Raw genomic sequence first — 24,287 nt, 5'->3', positions numbered from 1 at the left:
TCTCTGAGTGTACTGCCTCAGTCGGCCTAGTCCTGGAAGCTTGTAGCCTCCATACAATCTAATCTATGTTGCCAGCCTCTGAGACTTGCTGCTGAATAAGCTCACCCCTTCCTGGCTCTTTCTGATCTCTGGCTGGCTGGTCTAACTCAGCTGTTCTGACTCAAACTCCTCTGCAAGCTGAGTGCTTCAGTCTGGCTTCTCTCAGTTTCTCCTGAATTGCTGTTTGGTCTCATATTAACTTTGACAATATATTCTAATCTTCTGGCTCCTCCTTCTCTGGCTCATTCTGTCTTTACCTGTATCTAGCTTGTTCTCTCTTCCACATGTCTCTGTACAACTTTTCCAATAAAACTGCGCTCGCGCTCTCACGCTCTCTCTCTCTCTCTCTCTCTCTCTCTCTCTCTCTCTCTCTCTCTCTCTCTCTTTTCCCCTCTCCCTCCCCCTCTCCCTCCCCCTCTCCCTCCCCTTCTCCCTCTCCCTCTCCCTCCCTCCTCTTTCTCTTCTCTTCTCTTCCCTCTCTTAAGTACCTTTCCTTTCCTCTTCTCATGAGAGTTGAACATATCCTATTCTGTCAAATCTTTCTCTGATTTGTCACTGTGTCTACCAATCAATTAGACATAACTTTCAAACATGTGTGCTTCCTTCTACAAAATGACTTTACCTTCCTTGTTTGGGATTAAAGGTGTGCACTAAGGATGTGTCTGTATTCCAGCCAGAGAGATTAAAGTGTGTACCAAAGGCTGAGCAACCCCTCAACCAGAAACAGGCTTTTACACAGTCTGCACATTCATGGTGTGACCAAATATCCTGCAGCTGTTGTTTATTAATATTCAGTATTGTTTAAAACTGAAACCCATAATATACACTAAGATCTCACCTGCCAGTTTACCAAATGCACGACCCTCACTACTGGAGGTAATAAAAGGGGTTGGAGAGAGAGTGGAGTCAGGTTATGAAGTTTCCGATTCTTCCTCTGTATGTGACCTAGTTTCCCCAGTTTGTCATGCTAGAACAAAGCAGCAGACACACTGTATGTGTTTGTTTACAGACCCCTCTTCAGAGCTGGCTTGATTATGGCCACTTTCCTCTGAGATTGACAGTCAGAGGCCCATCCACAGAGGAATATGTACCCGCCTCTTGCTGATAAGCTCTCATTACCAAAAAGATTGCCATCTTGGGCAGAACACCATCAAGCTGAACCACGCAGTTCATTCAGTTTGTGTTGCAGGAATTCCTAATATCCTTTCCAGGTAAAACTGGATATGCAACCTGCTTGCTACAACCCTTTCTCTCTGCTTTACCTTGCTCTGCAAGTCTGTCTTGCTCCATGGGCACAGAGACAGACCAGAACATTCTCTGCCTAGTCTGATTTAAACAGGAACACGATGCCAGTCTGGGATCCTGCAGGCATAGTCTTTAAGTTAGTCTCTTGGATCTCTACTAGCACCTTTGAAACCAGCTTCAAGCGCATAAGCTCCTGTGCTAAAAGCACTGTACGTCTTAGCAGTGGTCCTTCTTGATTCCCTTCCTCAAACATTGCTTGTGGAGGTGGGAGTATTGGCTACGGTAAAAGCTACGTTCCTTACACACTTGGCAAAAATCTGATCCCAGTTGCTGAAGCCTCTCTTTGGGTCTCATTTAGTCTTCATGATTATCAGGGATTATTCATTGTGTCAAGAATACCAGTGTGCCACTCTGTGCTGTTGTAGTTATGTGATGACAGAAGGAATGGTTTAGACACAGCATAATCCCTGAGAAACACACATAAAGTAAAGATTAAATGTTAAAGGCCATTTTAATGTGCTGTTAGATGGTGTGTACCACTACAATGAGCAAATATGTAATAGAAAAATGGGAAAGAGAAAAATGGAGTGGTCCCTGCGCTGTGGGGACTGGCTTGTCTGAAGACATGATGGTACACAGCAGTGAAGTCCAGGCTGATGTGAGTGTCCTGCACTGCCATCTAATGCCATGGTGATGTCTACACCACGGGCCAGGTCTGGGGCCAAGGTCCAGCTGCAGCTGGGGTCAGTGTTGATGTCTATGGCCCCTGTTACCATCAAAGGCCATGCAGAGGTTTGTGGTCTGTGCTGCCCCTGAAGCATTGTTACTCTCCAGAGGCCATGCAGCCACCAGAGGCCATGTTGATTTGAGTGGCTTGCACTACCTCATGAGGCCATGGCGATGTCCAAGGTCCAGGCAACCTCCAAGTCACTTGGCCTCGGGGCCTACTATAGCCAGGGGCCACGTACCTGGTCTGTACTGTTGGCAGAAACTCACGTGGAAGCCCATGATCCATGTTCCTGCAGACTGTAAAGAGCCAAGAAGCTATTTTTGCAGTGGTGATTGCAGACACATAGTTGAGAAAGAAGGACATGGAAAGCTTTGTAACAACCCTTACCCCCATACCAAATCCCATACACCCCCAAAAATTAGCAGCCTAAATGAAAAGCCATAGAAAAGAACTCTTTAAAAAGTATGAGGGTGTAGGAATTAACTCTCCACAGTTAATGACTTCTAGTAGGGTATGGAAAGGGAAGCACTCAGTTCTCTCTAAGAGGCAGGCCACTGATAGTTTGACTATGCTCCAGTGAATATATAATACATGAACTAGATTTGGGGCTTCTTTTTAATTTTAACTTTTATGTTCTTTTGGGGAGGATCACAAGGATGGGAGCAGACTTGGAAAGTCTGAACGATGAATGTGATGAGATACATGATATGACATTCCCAAAGAATCAATGAAAATACTACATTAAAAAACAAAGAATAAATGTTCAACTGGGAATGAGCATGCATCCTTTAATCCCTAGCACTTGGAAGGCAGAGGCTGTTGGATGGAAATTGAATTTGAGGCCATCCTGGTCTACACAGTAAGTTCTAGTCCAAACAGGACTAAAAGATCTTGTCTCAAAAAAAAAAAAAAAAAAAAAAGGTTATTAGTTCCTCCATCCTTTGGGGGGAAAAATATCTTAAGAATCTATAAATGCTTACTGAAGAAGAATGTTAGAAAGACTTTTTTAAAAATGACCAGGATTATAAGCCATCTTAGTCAAAAAAAGAAGGAAAAGATAGAGGTTAAAATTGGGGAGATGTAGGCTAAATAAATAAGCTTTTAGTAGTGGGAAAGTAGCATGTAAAATGAGAAAAATAAACTGGGGCTATCCGAATGGGGTAAGATTGAGACCACAAGCCAGGCATCTCAGTCTGGTTCAGTGGGAAAGCTTGCAGAGTGACCTGTGGGGAAACAGAAACTTGGGAAAGGTGATCCAAACCAGGTACAAAAATGCGTGGACAAAATAGTACTATAATTGTTTTAAAGAAAGAAGTAAGGGCAGCAAGATCCAGCGGACACGTGAAAGAAAAATGATGAGTAATGCTGGGGTCATCTATGACCTCTTCTCATTTCACAATTGTCATGTTTGTGTACATGTATGTGTGCGTGCGTGTGTGTGCTTGTAGACGCTACAGATTGGTACTAAGTATCTTCCTCTATCATACTCCACGTCAGGTTTTGAGACAGTTTTTCTCAGTGAAGCTGGGCAGAGGGCCCAGCCCCCAGCACTAAGCATGCAGATGCTCACCACCACACCTGGCTTTCGTGTGATGCTGAGTATCTGAACACAGGCTCTCATGCTTATGCAGCAAGCTCTTCACCCACCGAGTCCTCTCCCCAGCGTTCATTTGTGATTATTTTGTTTTTGGATGACTAATCTTATAGGATAGGTTGTGTCAGCATATTCCAAATGGATGGTGAGTGGTACCAAGCCTGTCAGAAGTTCCCGAATAGGGAGGCAAAGATTAAAACAGAGGCAGAAGGAACACCCATTCAGAGCCTGCCCCACATGTAGCCCATACATATACAGCCACCCAATTAGACAAGATGGATGAAGCAAAGAAGTGCAGGCCGACAGGAACTGGATGTAGATCTCTCCTGAGAGACACAGCCAGAATACAGCAAATACAGAGGCGAATGCCAGCAGCAAACCACTGAACTGAGAACGGGACCCCCGTTGAAGGAATCAGAGAAAGGACTGGAAGAGCTTGAAGGGGCTAGAGACCCCATATGAACAACAATGCCAAGCAACCAGAGCTTCCAGGGACTAAGCCACAACCTAAAGACTATACATGGACTGACCCTGGACTCTGACCTCATAGGTAGCAATGAATATCCTAGTAAGAGCACCAGTGGAAGGGGAAGCCCTTGGTCCTGCCAAGACTGAACCCCCAGTGAATGTGATTGTTGGGGGCAGGGCGGTAATGGGGGGAGGATGGGGAGGGGAACACCCATAAAGAAGGGGACTGGGAGGGGTTAGGGGGATGTTGGCCTGGAAACCGGGAAAGGGAATAACATTCGAAATGTAAATAAGAAATACTCAAGTTAATAAAGAAAAAAAGGAAAAAAAAAAAAAAAGAAGTTCCCATGGCCAGAGCGGTGACGGCCTTTAATCCCAGCACTCAGGAGGCAAATCAATTTCTGTGAGTTTGATAACAACCTGATCTACAGAGCAGATTCCAGAACAGACAGGGCTACACAAAGAAACCCTGTCTCAAAACAAAACAAAAAGAAAAGGAAAAGGAAAGAAAGAAAACATTTCCAGTCGACCCATAGAAGGTGAGAAAACATAAATAATGCATTCTACACTTAGAAATCTAAAGTGATATGGAAGTGCCAAGAACAAGATGAGAAACCCCGTTTAACCTCTCACTTGCGTGACCATTAGGCCACGCAGAGTTTATGAAATAGATGGGTGTTTTGAGCTTGTATATTAATACTATATTTTTCTTAAAAACAAAAGCATAGCCAATAAACTTTATTTATGAGAAGAAAATAGCTCCTGGGTCTCTAAACCAGAATTATGTCTTTTTCAGGCTTAATTTGGTCACATATTTAAAATGAATTATCTTTTTTCTTTCTTTTTTTTTTTTTTTTTCGGAGCTGGGGACCGAACCCAGGGCCTTGCGGTTGCTAGGCATGCGCTCTACCTCTGAGCCAAATCCCCAACCCCGAATTATCTTTTTTAATGAAAGACCATAAGGAACTTAAACTTAATAATTTTATAATATTGACATCCAAGTAATTTATTATGTAGATGTGTAGTTTATCAAAATGTATATAATTTTGTAATTTTAAACTGTAAGTATGTTTATCAACCTTACGAAACTTTAGTACCTGTGTCCTTGGCTTTAGGTTTGTAAGACAAAAAGGCAGCTAGGCATGATGGCACGTGCCTTTAATTCCAGGCCTTGGGAGGCAAAAGGAGGTGGATCTTCAGCCTGGACTACAAAGTGAATTCCAGGACACTGGGGGAATTAACCAGAGAAAACCTGTCTCCCCCACCAAAAAAGGAGGAGGAGGAGGGGAGGAAAAAAGACTAAAAGGAAAATACTTTTTTTTTACTTTAAAATGAGTACAAATTAAAGTTCCCCCCAACTTGGGAGGAAGAAAGTGATTACACATAATAAGTGATAACTAAAATTTTGTTAAATTATGAAAAGCAGATGTTAATTACATTTTATATACAAAGAATTTTGAGGATTAAAGATGTCGATGTGTTGTTTCACGTTAGCTGACAAATAGAAAGAGTGGGGAGAATCGATCTCACTTTCTGATTGCGCACTTCTCCTTACAGGAGTAAGAGACAAAATAACCACTTTCATTGAATATCAAAAAGATTTTTCCTTTGTTTGTGAATTATCCCCAACTTCTCAAGAGACCTAGCAACAAAAGCTATTGTATTCACTCCCATTCTTGGACCCAGGTCTCTCCCTTGTAAATAATTATTAGTGTCAGTGTGTATGGTGAATATATGTCTTGTCTTCATACTTTTAGAAATTATGCCCATTTGAATAATAAAGCAGCTGACTCAGAAAGACTGACTTGACATTGTCACAAGGCAGGTAGTGACAAAGAGTACATCTTCAGCTTCTTTGCCACACAAATGCTACACAGCAGCCAACATTCAGAGCAGGAATCCCATACGCACATCTGCCAAATAGCAGATTGGTTAGCTGAGGGGCACACAGACTCTAACTCATACACTTACAATATGTTTCCCATTGAAAAATCTTGTCTATCTAAAAAAATAGTGCTTGTAATTTTAAATGAAGCTTGAACTACTGCTATATTTTTTAATTTATAAGAAAAGCTTTTAAAGGGACAGGCCTCACCTGCAACAGTAGACTACTGGTGAAGGCTTCAGCTGCCATCTATTTGCCGGCCAGGTGTGGTACACAAGCGGATCATCCCAGCGTGGGGCAGCTCAGGTGAGAGGTTTTCTAGTTTAGGCCCATCTGGGCAGCATCCTGACACAACCTTGTCCTGAAAAATTAAAATTCAAAATAATGAGGACTTTGTGTTAAAATACTAAGTTGATAAAATGCTTGGTTTTGTTTTATCATTTTTATGTTATATTTGTCAGGTCAATTATTTATAATAATAATGATAGCAATAGTTATATATGGACATATATCTGTTTTAAAGAGTTAGGTTTCTAGTTTTCAGATTGAAGTTTTTTGTTTGTTTACTAGAATCAGATTTCTATAACAGAGCATGTTACTGTTATAAAAATAGGATGACTAATGCATTTCAGGAAATTTTAAGATTTTCCTAGTGATTTTTAATAGCTTACTCAGAAAAGTAATTCTAATAGTAAAGAACACTGTATTAGGAATACAAAGGAAACAGTGGTTACCTCTGAGGGCAGAAGGACAGAACCAGGAAGTTAGAAATTGAGGACACACTCTGGCTCTGTTTTATGCATGTATTTATAACATTTTATATTAGTAATTGTGAACATGTTACTGTTAGAATTTTTCAAAATGTATGAGTTACCTTTAAGCAATGATAGCATAAAATTAACAGTAGGCATAGTTATTTTTTAAAAACTCTATTATTTATTTTAGACACATAAATAAAATTTTTAAAGCTTATGCATACCCATCACTCAAATTGGAACAAACATTAACATTTTAGGAAAGAAAAATTATTGAGCTTGTATCCCAAGCGTTGAGTTGTTAACTATTAGTAAACGTCTGTCCTGCCGGGGCCACTGCTGGTATAAAAAGCAGCATATGCTGCAGGAGCTCTAAGGCCCTGCCCAGTCTCCACTGCACAACAGCTGTACCCATGGGTTGCTGGGCAATGGGCAACACAGCAAACCCAGCTCCCTTCACTTGTGCATGGATTTATCTAGATTAATGATGTAGACTGTCATAAACAAACATGGTATTTGTTATAGAAATAGGATGACTAATGCATTTCAGGAAATTTTAAGATTTTCCTTAGCGCTTGTGTGTACTTTCAGTGCTTTTAGCCTTGAAAGAGATATAGATTGTTTGGAAACCAAAATTAAAGGTGGGTTGAAAGAGTACAATCAGATCTACTCACCTCATGATAAATCACATCCTGAGTCTAGGAAGGTAAGCTGGGTTTTCTATTTGAATTGTTTCCTGGCAGAAAGAAGTTGTAGAATAATTCCTTTCTGTTAAAACAAAGTAGTCTTATACATTAGAGCCTTATACATTAAAAATCCCAATTCTTGGTATTCATTCTCCATCAATACAAAGGAAAACCAGACCAAAAAGAAAAAAAATTAATCCTTGAAAAAAATTCTACTATACTAGAATGTACTTGTTCGTATGTAAGGGCTAAGAAAACTGAAATTCAGAGTGTTTAAGCAGTTTTATAAGGTGGGATGTCTACTATCAGCCATAATAGCTGTGTACATATTAACAGTCCAAGGGCTCCAAGGCTCTGAACAGATTGCTTCCGCAAGTAAGATCTATGTACTGCTAGCAATAAAAATATATATAAATCCATTTCCTCAAGCTCTACATAGCAAGCATCTTGCAAAAATAAAGTGAAATAATACATAAATTATTATGTTTTGAGTGAATGGTACATGGGCTAATTAAGACTTTAGATCACAAAAAATGTTGTTATATTCTTCTGTTCTTTTGTTTGACTATAGTGGTGATCAGTAGGAAAGGTTTGGGATCTTTTGTATGAGCAAGTGTTTGAACTAGTTAATGAGTTGACCTTTTCCTATGATAATACAAAACCTGAGCACCACCCTTATATGCTCAGCCATTTCTGTCAAAAACAATGACCTTCCTTGGACTTATCCTACTTGTGAGTAGGCTTGTGAGGAGGCTCTATGAACACTCTTTCCTATCATGTTTCAGTGTCTTCTATCTATTATCTCTGTGCATAATGCTCATGGACTAGAACACCAATCGTTTGGCTGACGCTTTATGCCATTGTTCAACGAGATTTTATTATTAAAAAGCCCAATGAAGGGAAGCCAGCCTAATAGTGACAGTAGTAATATATTTGAGTAGGAAGCCCCAACCCATTTTTTTCTTCTTGTAGAAATATCAATCCAGCAATGTATGTGTAAACCCTTTGGCTAAAAAAAAGAAACAGTTAGGAGGGTTCCAAGAAAAGACAAAAGCTAGGAAATTCTGTACATCCTCTGACCAGAGTCCTTTCAGATAGTTCATCTTATTTGCACTGCTATGACAAAAACATCAGGTTGTATAATCCTTAAACAATGGAAGTTGGTCTCCTTTTCATTTCTCACCATTCTGGCGGTTGTAAAGGGCTGCAGGGAAATCTGGTGTCTAGTGGAGACCCACTTGCCATCACTTGTTCCATCCGGGTGTCTCGTGTGTCAGAAGGGATAGTCAAAGGCAGTCTGACAGCATCGATGAGCCTCTTTAAGAGAGTGGCAGTCATAATTTAGTCACCTTTCAAGGACCCCACTTTTTAATATTACTGTCTTTGTGATTACATCAGTGTGAATTTTAGAGGGACATTAATTCCTGAGGAAACTCCCAGCTACTTTGTTCTCTCTGGCCAGGGAAAAGAATACCGGCCCATACATCTGGTGTTCTGACTTCCAGGAGAAGGTACCCAAAGACTTCCTGTTTTTGTCATTGCTTTTGGAACATTGAAGGATTTTGCATGCTTTATGTGCATGGGGGCCATGAGAACCAAGAGACCTGTGGTTTAGTTGACATGGGACAGTAGAGCTTGGTGGCCTCTTGGAAAGAGAAGAATAGACCACATGTCCAGCATTCCAGCTTTGGGGAGGGGCAGCTAGTTGGCTTCTAGCCTGACTTGGAAAAGTGATGGAACCAAAACACTCTAGATGCCTAGGGGTGACTGAGAGGGAAAGGGGAGGGGCCTGGTTGTCTTCTGCTGCTTTAAAAGAGTTGCAGTCAAGAGACAATGAGAAGAGGAAAAAATAAATAGCTCCTTAGCAAAAAGAAACCAGCCAGTTCCTCCAATTCTAAAACCTAATGGCGTAACAGAGAAAAAAATCTATAGGTCCCAGAATCCCTTACTGGGCTGATTAGTCAAAGTGTCTTCTTATACTAACCAGTCTTAGAAGACTAGAAGAAGTGACTGTTATTTTCAAATGTGTTAATGCCAACACAAAGTTACAAGGAAGATGAAAAAATGGAGTCTAGCATGATCAAAGGAACAAACTAAATCTCTAGAAACAAGCTCTTACGTAATAATAATATAAATAAAATGGAAATATATAAATTACCAAGAAAGAGTCCAAAGTATCACAGAGATATTCAGCAAGCTTGAGAATTTCAACAAAGAAATAGAAAACATAAAAAAAGACCATAAACTGATTATGGAACTGAAGGATGCAAAAACTGAAATGAAAATTTCAGTAGTGGTTTGACAGCAGAACTGATGAAGCCAAAGAAAGAATCAGTGAACTGGAAGAGATGCCACTTGAAATTACCCAGTCAAAGGAGCCAATTAGGAGTGAAAAGTGAGAATAAAGCCAAAGGAATTTAGGACTTTTCACTGCAGACTGTCACAAGAGACCAAAAACAGGGAAGTTGTATAACAACAAACAGATAATTTTACCAGGAAGGTATAAATATGTTTGCACCAAATGCATGCAACAGACATTGATAGAACTGAATTGGACAGTAAACAAAATAGTAGGCTATTTCGTCAGTGGGTAGATTATCCAGACCGGAGGACAACAAGGAAAGAGGACTTGAGCGGAACACGGAGACCTACCAGACATGCAAAGCATCTCACAACAACATCTATTTTCCTCAAGGATAACTGGAGCTTCTCTCTTGGAGATCACATGATCAGTCACTAAACTGTCTTACCTTTAAGACTCAGATTATACCAAGTAAATATCTGATATTAGTGGAATGAAATTACATCACTAGCAGTTCACATTAAACAAAAATAAATATCTCAAATGAACAAGCTAAATACATAGGGCACTGTTGTTGAAAAACAGAACCAGGCACAACGTTAGAAAAGAGGAAACAGCTGCTATGTTATCTAAAACAAAAGAAATGAATGTAATTGAAAATAGGAAAAAACTAAGAGATGTTTTGAAAACTTCAACAACTGTCCAAACTTTAGCTAGAGTAAGGAAAAAAGAAAGAAGACTCAAGAATAAAATGGGCATTACAACTGATTCTACAGAATAAAATTGTTAGGAAAAGGACAAAGCAAATATTATTTGATTTAAATATAGACTCCTAGAAATATATGGCCTAATAAGACTAAATCATGAAGAATTTGAAAACTGAATAGCTATGCTACAAGGAGATTCTAGTAGTCATCAAAAAACCTTGCAACAAAGAAAATCCCAGGAGCAGATGGCTTCACTGGTGAATTCTACCAACATTTTGAAAAGAATTAATGCCAATTCTTCTCAAACTCTTCCAAATAAAAGTGAAGAGGAGGGAACACATCCAAATTCATTTTATGAGGCCAACGTTACTCTGAAAGAAAAGCCAGAAAAACATGCCACAAAAAAATTATCTCTGGCAATATAGATGAAAAAAATCATCTTAAAAAAAAAAAACAGCAAACTAAATTCAGCAGTACTTGAAAAGGGTTATACACTATGGCCAATGTATCCTTGAGATACAAAGATGTTCCAACATACAAAAACATCAGGGGTTGGGGATTTAGCTCAGTGGTAGAACGCTTGCCTAGGAAGCGCAAGGCCCTGGGTTCGGTCCCCAGCTCCGAAAAAAAGAACCAAAAAAAAAAAAAAAAAAAAAAAAAAACATCAATGGCGCGTACAACAATGATCTTTTAAGTAATTACAAAACCTCCTTTCACAAAAGCTAACATTTTTGTTTGCCTTGCTTGGTGGTGTTGTTGTTGTTGTTGTTGTTGTTGTTGTTGTATTGGCTTGTTTGTTTGTTTGGAGTCAGAATCTTGCTATGTAACTTATCTAGCCTGGGACTCACCATGTAGCCCAGGCTGACTTTGAATTCTTAGAGACATCCTGCCTCTGCTTCATGAATGCTGGCATAATTGGTCCATACCTGGCTAAGAATATATTTTCATGCTATAAGTAATCATCTATGTATAGAAGGAAATTACGTCAACATAAAAATCCCATACAGATGAAGCTCAGTGGCACATTCCTTTAATTCCAGAACTTGGGAGGCAGGCAAATCTCTGTGAGTTCCAGTCTGTCCTGGTCTACAGTAAAGAGCCAGGACTGCCAGCACTCTGCAGAGAGATCCCATCTCAAAACAAAACAAGATACCATATAGGAAAACACACTGCCAGCATAGCCACTGAAAGATTGGAAGCTTTTCCTACATATCAGGAGCAAACCAAGGACACTCATCACTTCTAGTCACCATAACACTGGAAGCTATAGCCTAAACATCTGAACAAGGAAATAAATACATGAAAGGTATCTACGTCAGACAAAATTGTCTCTGCTTGAAGTCTTTATATGTTAAAAAAATCTAGATTTTAAATGTTATAAAACCTAGATTTTACCTGTACATATACAGAACTAGTAAGTTTATCAGTGTCTCAGCACAAACCAGACACCATACAAAATAATATGTATTTCTCTATAACAGTGCAGAAAAATCAAAAAAATTAAGAAAACAATTCCAATTATAAGATATCAAAGTTTAAAAACACTTAGCAATTAAGTTAACAAAGGAAGCAAGCAAACTGTCCACAGGAAACCATAAAACTGCAAAAAAAAAAAAAAAGTAAAGCGGATATAAATAAATAAAAGGAAACCCTATGTCCATAGATTTAAAGATTTACAGTTTTTTAAACATGCTACTCAGTAATCCTCAATCTCAATAGATTCCTGATAAGATTCCAGTGGGGAAATGGTGAGGATAATGCTAAAATTCATCAGAATCATAAAGGACTTTGAGTAACGAGAAAGAAAAGGAAGAAAAGGCTGGCGACCACAGATTTCCTGATTTCATACTCTATTACAAAGATCTAGTAAGGAAAACAATGTTGCACCAGGCTCAGCATGAATACAAACTTAATTAAACAGAAGAAAAAGCCAAGATGTCACACACATACAGTCAAATGGTCCTTAGAGTAAGGAACATCTTCAACAAATAATGTTGGGGAAACTGGATATCTGTGTGCAAGAATGAAGTTGGCCTAAAGAGTACACCATGTACAAAAATGAACTCCAGGTGGGTTAGAGACTTAACCTTGAAACCTGTATCTGTAAAATTTCTAAAAGCACAAGACGAAAACTTTATGGCCATGACCTGTCCATGACTTCATGGACATGTTGTCAAAAGTACAAACAAGGAAGTTTGACATGATGATGGTGGCAAACACCTGAAGTTCCAACAGTCATGAGATGGAGGCAGGGGGATTCACAGTTTGAAGTCAGCCTTAGCTGCTTAGAAGGACTACAGCGGTGGGGTCTAGGGATCTAGGTAGTGATGGTGTGATGATGTGCTTCCTTAACATGCCTAAGGCCCCATCCCCAGAACTGCTCATAGATTGGCTGCTCTTCCAAAGGACCCAGATTGATTTCCAGCACACATATTGTGTCTCACAGTGTGTGTAACTCCAGTTCCAAGGGATCCAACACCCTCTTCTGGCATCTGCAGGCATGAGGTGTGCACATGGTCCACAGACATACATGCAGACGAAACACATAAAACAATGATTAAAACATTTTTTAGAAACACAAATAAGACGTACACACACACAAAGAAAAAGAAACACAAACAATAAAAGCAAAAATAAGCAAATGGGACTATATCAGACTAAATATCTCTTAATGCTGGAAAAAAAATATCTAGGCAAATCAGAAAATACTTGCAAGTCATGTATGATAAAGGGTTAATATCCAAAAATACATAGTGAATGCCCAAAATAATAGCAAAAAGGTAAATTAACTCTTTTTTTAAATGAGTAGGGATGTGCCCTATCATCCAGGACAGACTGGAACTCACAGAGATTTGCCTGGCATGTGCTCTATCCCTGAACTGCAAAGAGAAGACTGAGGGGGAATTTAATAGACCTTTCTCCAGAGAAGACGTCCAGATCACCAATAGGTTTATAGCACACAACAGGACCATTCACTGAGGAGGAGGGGAATATTGAAGCCTTTGCACGTTATCGTAGGAATGTGAATGTTTGTGTGAATTTTGAAAGACAGTGTATTCGGGCCTCAAGGAGGGAAAGTAGAACGTCTCTATGATGCCCACAACTCCACTTCTAGGAGTATTTTACTAAAAGTATAAAATTAGGATCTCAACTAGATACTTGTGCTCATGCTTGGTACAGACTTATTCACAGCAGCCAGGGGCTGAGAACAACTCTCATGTCTGTGAACAAATAAGTGAAATTGTCATGGAATATGCTAGAATACGCCTACCCTGTATAGTACAATTGAATGCCTGTGAAAACACAGTGAAAATGGATGAACCGGGTCAGTCACATACAGTACTGCCTGATTCTACCCATAAGATGTTAAAAAAAAAAGCAGACTTGTCAAAAAACAGGAAGACTGCTTTGGTAGGGATTGGGGAAAAGGAAAATAAAAAATTGCTTTTTAGCTAGGATAAAATTAGGCAAATTGAAAAGGTTTTGGAGACGTTTTCTGTCCTGAAAAGTATAGTATGGTTAACAATCATATGCACGTCACTCAGTGGAGTGAGTCGTGTTTCAAAATAGAAAAATCAGGTTGTTTTGAACTTACGTGCAGACATTTTCATAACCAGGGACAGAAATGTTCTAAGACACATTTGTTCTGAAGGGGGTAACACTAGTAAAGGTTTAGCAGTCATCATAATACAAGCGATTAAGTCTCTGAACCTAATAATTTTTGAAAAATAAACATGGCTATTACATTGAAACACAGTCTTTATTTTCAAGGTGTGAAATTGCGGTTTCTCCTAAGTATCAGAAATTCTCTGTTTTTAGATACCTCACTGTATTTGTTCTGTCTTAACAGTTATTTCAAGTATGATTTTTCTTGAGCTAAACTCAGAATCTGTTTTTCTGACATGGATAACATCTTCACAAAGCTCTACACATTTTTCTTGGCGTTCAAGGCCATTAATAATGAAAAGCTATTGTAACTAGATCCTACTCAACTTCTGTTTGGTTACTAATGATTCATTTTATAGACCCTCTTGTTAAGTTCATAGTAGTTCACCATGATTTTAAAACTGGAACAGACTTCTAAAGTTAAAGTATGTGAAAAATACTGAAACACCATCTCCTCACTAACTCCATAGGCTACATTTGGAGCCTGCTACACTGTCCATTCCCTCTGTACATACTTGCCAGAGCACAAGCAAGCCCACAGTCTGCATGACTAATGTCACCCTCTCCATTTAGTTCACATAAACAACATGTAGTTCTCAATATTTACTCAGAGGCCTTACTAGCTTGATCACCACTCCAATTCTGAAAATAACATCAATATTTTTTTCTTTCCAGCTTCACTGATGCACTTTGCTCTGAGGCTCAGAAACAGCAAACATGGTTGCCAAGAGAATCTTTAAGAAAGTGGATTGTATCTAGAGGCTATGTAGTTGGAAATGCATATAGCACTGACTCTAAAATCTGCACTAAATTACCTGATTTGGCATTCTGACCTAACATTAACCAAATAATCTCCAGAGCCACAATTAATTTTCACTTAGGAGGAGTGGGAAAAGATGATTCCCCCAGATCGCTCCAGTATTGCTACCATGTAGCATTAAACTGTTGGCATGACTTAGTCCCGTAGGGTAGAATTTTGTTTGGCATCCTAAGGAATTCTGCTCTATTTAAGAAGGTGAGAAGTACACATTGGCATCATTTAAACAACATAAGTCTAAACCCAATAGGCTTTTACATGCCAAAGATGTGGCGTGTGCCAACTGTTTAGTATACACACTAACTGTTCCACTCTGTAAGTGAATTTCAGCAAAATGATTCCGTGTATTTTATCCTGTGCTGCTGAGATGTACTTATGTCTTATGGTGTCTTAATAACAGATATGGGTTGTCCATAGCAAGAAATAGATACACAACAGTGGGAAGTTAGCCACTCTAGAGCTCAGTAGAGTATGAATGTGGCTTTAGTGTGAGGCATCTCTTCAGCAGTTTCTGTACTGCCAAAATCTCTCAAAAGGAATACTATCTTCTCACAGTATCTTAATTTGTGCTGTCTCAAAGTTGACTGTGCCTTTCTTAAAGATTTAGTATTTATTTTATGTATATGAGTACCCTGTTGTCATGTACTAGAAGAGGGAATCATATTCCATTACAGATGGTTGGGGGCCACTATATGGTTGCTGGGAATTGAACTCAGGGCCTCTAGAAGAACAGCCAGTGCTCTTAACCACTGAGCCATCTCTCCAGCCCCAGTCTGTTTCTTTTTAAGCCAGTATGGTGTAGTTCAGATATTCAGGAGACTGAAATGGAAGAACCAGTTAGGCTCAGTCCCAGTAATAACCCCAAATACATCACAAAGACAGTGCCATAAACATAGCTATTCTCCTCGGGCATGGGTTCAGAGAGTTGGTGCAGTATTAGAAGACTTGTGTAAGCAACCTAGGAACCAGGTATAGAAAGTAGAGCTGGAAGGCAAGTTAGCATCAGGCCCGAAAAGCCCATTTAATATTTAGTACCAGATAACTAATGCAAAATGAGGTTAAAGCACGGCTATTACTTAAAATTATACTTGTGTGGCCAGAAACATCGCTTGTCTTATAATATGTAAAACAATAACTGAAAGTCATGGATCATGAGGCCCATGAACTGATGGGAATTTTAAAACACCCTTCAGTTGTCTTCCTTTTCTGAAATGAACAAGTTCCTTAATGGCATGTCCTCACAGTGAGGGAACAGTGTCTAGGCCTTCAAGACCTTACAGCATAAGCTTCTGAATAACATTTACCTTAGTGGACACTGAAATGAATATCATTGATGTCTTTTTTTCTCAAATAATTCTCTCTTCTTCCCTTAGCCTACTAAGGTAAGCAAGCTGATGTGAAACAGCCATCCATACAATGAAGTATAAAATTGTGTAGTGTTGTGTGTGGTTCTGGTTCAGCAAGAAAACGTTACTCAGTTCTATAAGAAGGAAGGTGCTAGGCCCCGGGCAAACCTAAGTGCGGTGTAACTAGAAGAGGGAGGTCTTCCGGATAAGAGAGGCAGAACTGAAGCAAGCCATGGCGCGTACTGAAGCACTGTGGGGTTGTAGCAGTGTCTAAGAGCACCCTGTAACACATACTAGCTTGGACGTAGTCCACAGCACGCAGTGGTGGAAACAGCAAAGACTTGAGTGCTGGTGTGTCTAAAGTTTTGAAAGCATCAAAAATTGTGTTAAAGATTAGGAAAAAAAAGAGACATGATCCTTTTAATGAGAAGTTAACAAAACCTGATAGACACATGCACACAGTCACCTGCATACATGGGTGTCTCTGTTTACAATCATGCTGGCTTCATTCTGAGCTAATTTCCCCAGTAACTTAGACTTAAATCTTCTATACACGTTCACACAACTATTATATCAAACTAGTCCCTCTGTCAGTGGTTTCTAATTGTAACTTGTGATCTTTTAAATACACACTATTTAACTTTTATTTCTATTCTGTCTTTGGAATTTGGAAGCTTCTCTGTGCGTTCCTTTGAGCTTTCCAAAGAAATGAAGGATCGTGAGTGAGATAAGGACAGTTGAGAAATACTCAAAACTAAATTCATAAATGTAACCACATAGGACACAACTAGAAACAAAACTGAATGAACAGTCTAGAGCTGCTTTGTCTTTTGTTAGTTTTTGTGGAACATGTTTTTAAACTGCTGTGTTCACTGTCAGCTTCCTAAAACCTTTGTGTCTCCTATGATGTAGGTGAAGCCCCTCCTGGGAGCTGGAGGGTTGCTAGGCAGGCGGGTAGGCAGGCGGGCGGGCACTCTCTCCACCATTGTAAATGGTACAGAGTGGTGATAAAAACCAGCATCACCATGGGTTGTATAGGCCCTCAGCACTTTCAGTTAGGGTTTGGTTTTTTTTTTTTTTTTTGTTTTTTGTTTTTTGTTTTGGTTTGGTTTGGTTTGGTTTTGGGTTTTTTGTTTTGTTTTGTTTTTGTTTTTTTTTTAATTTTTATTTATTTATTTATTTTTGTTAGACTTTGTAGGAACCATTTTGGATTGTTTTGTTTTTGCTTTTGTTTTTCCAGGAGCCTCTAGGAAGGGCAGCTGATTTTTTTTTTTTAAGCTCTTCCTTAACTTTCTCACTGGGAAACACCGTCCCCTGTCCTAATAGCCTTCTCCTGGGGCAGCCTGAGTTAGAGGAGACTCTGAATCCTTCCTCATCTTACCTAAATCTCTAGTCTGCCCTAGATGGCTGTGACCTGCTCTTGTCCTTTGCTCAGTTCACTTCCACAGAGATTTTCTCCCACAAAAAAAAATTTAATAATTAAATTTGTAAAAGGTGTTGTGTTCTGGGATGTTGTTTTACCTGAACATTTTGTACTTTCTACCCAATTTCTCAGAGTCCTCAAGGAATAAGAAATACATACTTTCTTGTTTTTGTTTCCTGTTGTGGTATAATCCTGGTGGCTTATGTTTTGTTCTTTTAAACAAGATTTATTTAAATGTCTTCTGTTGTAAAAATAAATAAATAACAAAATCTCAGTTTTTAATGGTTTCTTATGCTCTCCCTAGGTGTTGAGCTCCCAGTCCACACTCAGCTCCCTTTGTTCATGACTGACTTTTCCTTAGGCAGACAGTGTCTACCTGAACATGCAGAAAGATATCCCTTCTCTTCCTTAAAGATCTTTGCAGGATTGTTCAGTCTTCAGGGTTTACTATCTGGTCAGTATCTTCACATATAAAATATCTTACATTATAAAGACTGAAAGAACCAAGGAGCCCATAAAAAACTATCCTCTTCTTTTTGTATGAGTGGAGTCTTAGGTATCTACTGTTCGTATCCTCGGTCCTCCCTCAACTCAGTAAGATACATATTTCAAATGATGTGCACAGTTGCCTTTGGCCTCCATGTGTAACGCTGCTCAGCTGGAGCCAAGACAAAGGCTCATGTTCTCTCAACTACCAAATCCCTGCATGTGTCTTATAGTATTCCCACTGGAAAACTAATTTCAGATAATCCTTAGTAATCATCTTCCAAATCCTCATCTATGCGTCTTCTCCTACCTCTACATTTTGGAAAAATCTGGTAAAAGAGAAGCAAGCTCGCTCACTCGCTCTTTCTTTCTTCCTTCCTTTCTTTCTTCCTTCCTTTCTTTCTTTCTTTCTTTCTTTCTTTCTTTTTTCCATAGCATCACTGTGTAGCCCTTTCTGGCCCGAAACTCATCATGTAGACCTATCTAGCCTTAAATTCAAAGAGATCCACCTGCCTCTGCCTCTGAGTGCTACAATTCAAAGTGTATGTATGCCTGGCTAGGGACTAGAATTTTAATTGAAGAATTGAAATTTTAATTGAAGAATAGGAAATGTATCTACTATTGAAATCATACAGGGTAATGCACTATCCCTGGCAGGTGGAATGTGGAAATAAGAAGACTATATACCCAGACTTTAGTGAAATTGATCAATGAACTATAGGCCTGAGGCTCTATCAGCATGGCCGTCCTTGTAGTGCCGGCCAACTTTATGTTAATAGTCAGAAGATCTGATACACTATCCAACGTATCCACTACATTACCATCTTCCAATTAGGCAGGTCCAGTGATTTGACAAAATTCCAGTGAAAAACTAAAAGAATCACCAAAAAGTATGTCTTACAACACTGTGGTCTGCCTTCAGGATTGCAAGGTAACTGCCTAAGTCACTGTGTTTCCAGTCACTGAAAGACTGACTTAGTGTGTACTTTCTGAATTGTAGCCACACTAGGAGATGTCTTGGAAGGAGTTAAAAATACATCCTCTGGGATTTGGGTTGACCTCAGAAAAGGCAGATTTCAAAGCAAGAGGAAAGGAATCTAAATCTGATCAAATAAGAGAGATGTTGGTTACATTTTTGCTTCTCTGAATTCTTTCCAAACCAGACTACAGATTTTTCTCAAATCTACTACAACAAGCATGATACTTTAATGACAGCAGTGCAGAGTGGCAGCCTGTCGTCTGGGAGCTGACAAGTGTGTGTGCTGCTCCTCCCTCACACAATGTGCTGCACACCCTCAACCCCACTCATCCTCACAGAGGCTCTTCGCCTCTCCATGCTTCTTTGCAGAAATGACAAGGAGCAGTGGCTAATAAGCTCTTGGAGTTTCTGAGCATCCCTCTTCAGTGCTCATTTTCTGAAGTTGAAAACACTCATACATTACACACGTGCACGCTAAACTTGTCAGAGGTGAAGTGCTTCCAAATGCCTCTTGAGTGTGATTGAAAGGCCCTGGACCTGATGGGACTCGTGACAAGATGCCAGGCCTGACTGCTCAGACTTTTCTAAGAGAAGAAAGCACCCTGATTTAAAAGAGAGAGAGAGAGAAAAGAAAAATGACCCCAAGAAGTAGATAGCAATTCATTATATTTCTGTATAAGTATCTGCTGATACATTTTATTAAAAGAGAAAGTAATAAAATGCTGTATTGTGGAGCATATACTAGGAGTTTATCACCATCCCTTTGACTCAGTATGAGAAATCAAAATTTATTTGACTTAAGTTTCAAGCCTATAGTTATATCTTTTCCATCCTAGCTGATATAATTACTAAAATGTTTCAAGACAGTATTAAGCAGTTTTATACTTAATGTCATTGGTAAGCCTTATTTTAATTTCAAGTTAAGCTGTGGTTAATATTGTTGCTGTCTGACATGGTTCTGGAAGCCTTCCAGCACAGCCTGAATTTCCTTGACTTGGTCTCCCCTCCTAATTTCAGAGGGTGTAAACAATGCCATCCCATAGTTGAGTTTCCTACCCCTGGGTAAATCCCTCAAATAGTAGCATAGCATCCAACCTCTGATTGAATCTATGGGTCACACTTCTGTTTAATGCTTATCACTACTGCCATGGAGTCTGTGTTGTACAGTAGACTTGCAGGAATTTGGGATTATACAAAACTCGGGTTTTGTAAATAGTAACTGTACCATATGTCTCAATTAAAGTATATTATTATCCCCACAGCCTAGAATGCTCTCTTTTTATCCCTTTTTGACCCACCATAAGTTTTGTCAAGAAGTACTTGTCACAAGATACTATGCAAGGCTTCACCCCATACTAAACATTTTGGATGAAAGGATTTGGCTTTGATTTTCCTTCAGTTACTGCTAAGTTGACAAAGTGGCAAAACTTTATAAAAAAATGTAGACATTAGATAACATGTCCCTGGCATGGTGTATAATTTGTTTAGTTGTCTGGGTACAAGTTTGTAACTTGCTTTCATTCATCACTTCGTTCAATGAAAATTAACAAAATTCCTTGATATTTCAGTTAAAGGACTCCATGTGCTAAGAACTAATCATGTATGCTTGTGCCTATTAAAAACAAGCAAAAGTATATTTTGCCTCATGTGCCTAGAACATCAGTCATTCCAATATCCTAGTGCATAGTTCCTTCTAATAAAAAAAGCAAAGATAGAGAACTGACTAAAAGTTTTATTAAAAGTTTCATGTTGAGTTTCCATGGTTGTCTGATGTTTAATTAGATAGAAATCATCCATTTAAAATTAATTGATAATTAATGAGTAGAGGCAATCAACATTAATATTACTTTACAAGGGTTATGAAAAATGTATCAGTTGTAGAAATTCCAGTTCTCCTTTCATGTTTAAAAGAGATGTTGTCATAAAAGATATTCAAAGTAAGAATTCACTTTCCTTTTAGCAAGCCTCTGAAACACCTACTCCCACCACTATGAATGCATGTATTCTCTCAGCCTTCTGCAACGTCTAAAGCAGCCTGCAGCTGTGCTCTTACACTTGTTTGGAGACTTAAGATGGATCAGCAGTTAGATCAGTGGCTGCTCTTCCAGAGGACCCAGGTTTGATTCCCACCATCTTCATAGGGGCTCACAACCCTCTGTAATTCCACTTCCAGAAAATCTGATTCCCTTTTCTGGCTTCCATGGGTACCAGGCACACACGTGGTACACAGAGAAGCATGAAGACAAAACACCCATACACACAAAATAAAAATAATTTTAAAAGACTTGTTTTTTATGCACCAGTAGCACTGCTTTTTGTTTAATGCTCATACTCTGTAAGTAGGCTTTCTTTGTTTGAGACAGGGTCTTGTTGTACAAGAAACCTTTGTGATCTCTGGTCCTCCTGTTTCAGCCTTCTGAGCAATGGGGTTTTATATACATATTCATATATATATACATATATGTATATGTATACACACACACACACACACACACACACACACACACACACACACACACACACACGTCACCAAGCCTCAAGTGTTTTTAACTAAGCACCTGAGCAGTTTGTACGGACAAGCCAAGTACTCAGGTCAGCTCATCAAACACAGTAATGACTGTGACTACAACGGTCTTTCACCCGTGCTACATACAGGGTTAGAACCTGGCTCTGTCCCCACAGGAGCTCCAAACGGTGATACTTCAGCAGAACACTGTCTCGGCGCTTCGGTCTCTTCTCCACACGCCTCAGCTTAAGAAGCACACATTACATGTAATCACAATATTCTAGCCCCAAGAGAGAGAATTCTTTTTGTTTCCTGTAGACTTTGTGGTGTTTTTCAGTTTGCTTCTGTTCCTTAAAGGAAAATTCCTCGAAACCCTATCTTAGAAGATTGAATTATATCTCCTTGCTGTCATTTTCTCTTCCTGCGATGGCAAGCCATTTCTCTGAAATACAAGTGTGTTAGTTGAGGTGCACTATATGTTATCACTATGGAATTTAAAAGACATAGGGAAAATATTTGTATTTCAAAGTGGCTTTCGGGTTGGGGATTTAGCTCAGTGGAAGAGCGCTTGCCTAGCAATCAAGGCCCTGGTTTCGGTCCTCAGCTCTGAAAAAAAAAAAAAATGGACTCAAAGTGGCTTTCACTTTATACAAGACTCATAATAGATTTTACTTAAGTATAATAATCCATAACAAATTTGATTTAGATGTAATTTTTCAGGACTAAAACTACTGGTCAATCTCTACACCTTGACAACTTTAAATATTCCATTTGGATCTTAAAGAAAAATAACTACAAGTTATTTTTAACATGTGTGCATTATAATTGTTAGAACAGAACTGAGGAATCTTTTTTTTTAACCAAAATTTTGTGGATTTGGCCACATACATTAACGCCTTTTCAATCCAAAATTGCCACATACTAGTTGTCCACTGTTTCCAGACATGTTCCTGACTACGTTTCCAGTAGCAAGCAACTTCAGGACTAGGAAAATATGGGACCTATTTCTTAGTATTTTATGAAAGCTTCACTCTTGTAAAAATTGAGCTGTCTGTTCTACTCTGTGATAACATTAGCTGTCAACATTTTAGCTATTCTATCAGTTCAGAGGTTATTAAGTTGCTACTCAGCAATTAAACAGTTCTTTATAGAATGTTATATACAAATTTCAATATTTTAATTTGCAAGAATATAAACAAATGGCGTAATGACTAGTAGACTTTGTAACTGGAGTAAAACCTCAACCTGTTAGGTATACAACAGCAGCAGTGTGAGATCGCTATAGGCAGAGGTGGGTATTTCTGAAATCAGGAAGAAATTGGATTTAAAAATACTCTACTGATATAGAATAGGGATAGAATGCAAAAAAAAAGATGATAGGAAGGTGTGTCAAAGAAAATTACAGTAAACAAATAAATCATTTGGAAAGATATTAGGGAAATGATTTATTAAGCTAAACAAATAAGAAGTATCTTAGTAAATAAGGACAGTTGGCATGTATGTAGGTGTGGTCTTGGGACTTTGCCACCCAGACCAGGGATTTGGGCTGTGGGGAAGGATGATGACCATCTGCTCCAAGTGACTCCTACTGGCTGCTCCACAGAGCTCAGTTGGCACCGGTCTCACAGGAGACTGCCAGCCTTCCTATCGGGAAGTAAGCAAAACAATGGCATTGCTGTCAAGCACAGAAATGAAGTTTAAGATTTAAGTAATAAGTGGAGCTTCACCAGGGTCAAGGAACTTTGGAGTGCGGGCAGATGGAGGTTGGCAAGGCCCTGGGACAGACTGCCCTTGCATTTAATGAAAGGCTCTTGAAAACCTAGGCAGAAGTGATCTTGTAAGTGTGGTAAGCAGATTGAAATGACCACTGCTCACAGAATACTTAGCACAGTCTTTGCCATCTAAACACACAAAACATTAACACTAAATATTAAATATATATTTATATATATCCACAAACTAGGTCATATGAAGGCATGTAAATAATAGTGAGATTTTGACAAAGTAATAAAAGGATAACTTTTACCTACCTCCCTTGCACACAATAATCTTGATACAAGTGTCCTCTTTTTTTTTCTAAAGTTTTAAAACATTACTGGTAAACTTTACATTACCTTAAAGGAACCATTTTAAAGACTTTAGAATTAGTTACACTGAGACTTTAAAAAATGTAAATGGTTTAAATTTTTCTAAAATAACCATTATACTTTTTAAAAACACTTATTAAAATAGTGCTTCCTTACAGTAAGAATCTTTTCGGTTTCTCTGCCTAAACCAGACATCATTTCAGCCACATGCCCTGCATTTCAATAGACAGATATCTCCCCGAGTATACTTGCGTCTGTTTAGAGCCCATGTGTTGTCATATGTATGTTTACTTTTAAATTAAATAATTAAATAGCAGGAATTATTTTCTGAAATATACACTTAACACGTGCAAACTTGCTGTATAGTTTATTGCACTCTAACTTGTTGTATTTTGTAATTACATTTTTAAACTACTGCTAACTTAGAGAAATTAAGGATGATAATGGGCTAATTGATTCCCCCATAGGAGAAGTTAATTTTCTAATGTGTAATATATATATATATATAAAGAGAAACTTGATGTGCCATTATATTTTGGACTTGTTGTATAGAAAAGTAATAAATA

The 24,287-nt window shown here is 38.8% G+C and overlaps 1 protein-coding gene across 8 annotated transcripts in view; it reads left to right on the top strand.

Annotated features, from left to right (window-relative positions):
* The window catches only part of Elp4 (elongator acetyltransferase complex subunit 4), a 222,973-nt gene that overhangs the window by 177,917 nt on the left and 20,769 nt on the right, over positions 1-24,287 (top strand). For 2 of the 8 annotated variants that reach the window (XR_015683419.1, XR_015683418.1), the window contains exon 10: positions 21,089-21,245. The exons of the other annotated variants lie outside the window; for them this stretch is intronic. The gene's annotated coding sequence lies outside the window, so the exon portion shown is untranslated. The remainder of the gene's footprint in view (positions 1-21,088; positions 21,246-24,287) is intronic. 8 annotated transcript variants of the gene reach the window in all.

Source organism: Rattus norvegicus, chromosome 3 (genome assembly GCF_021556685.1).
Source record: "Rattus norvegicus strain SHRSP/BbbUtx chromosome 3, alternate assembly SHRSP_T2T, whole genome shotgun sequence".
Taxonomy (NCBI): Eukaryota; Metazoa; Chordata; class Mammalia; order Rodentia; family Muridae; genus Rattus; species Rattus norvegicus.
The sequence above is the reverse complement of the archived record's forward strand: the minus strand, read 5'-3'. Positions and strand labels throughout refer to the sequence as shown.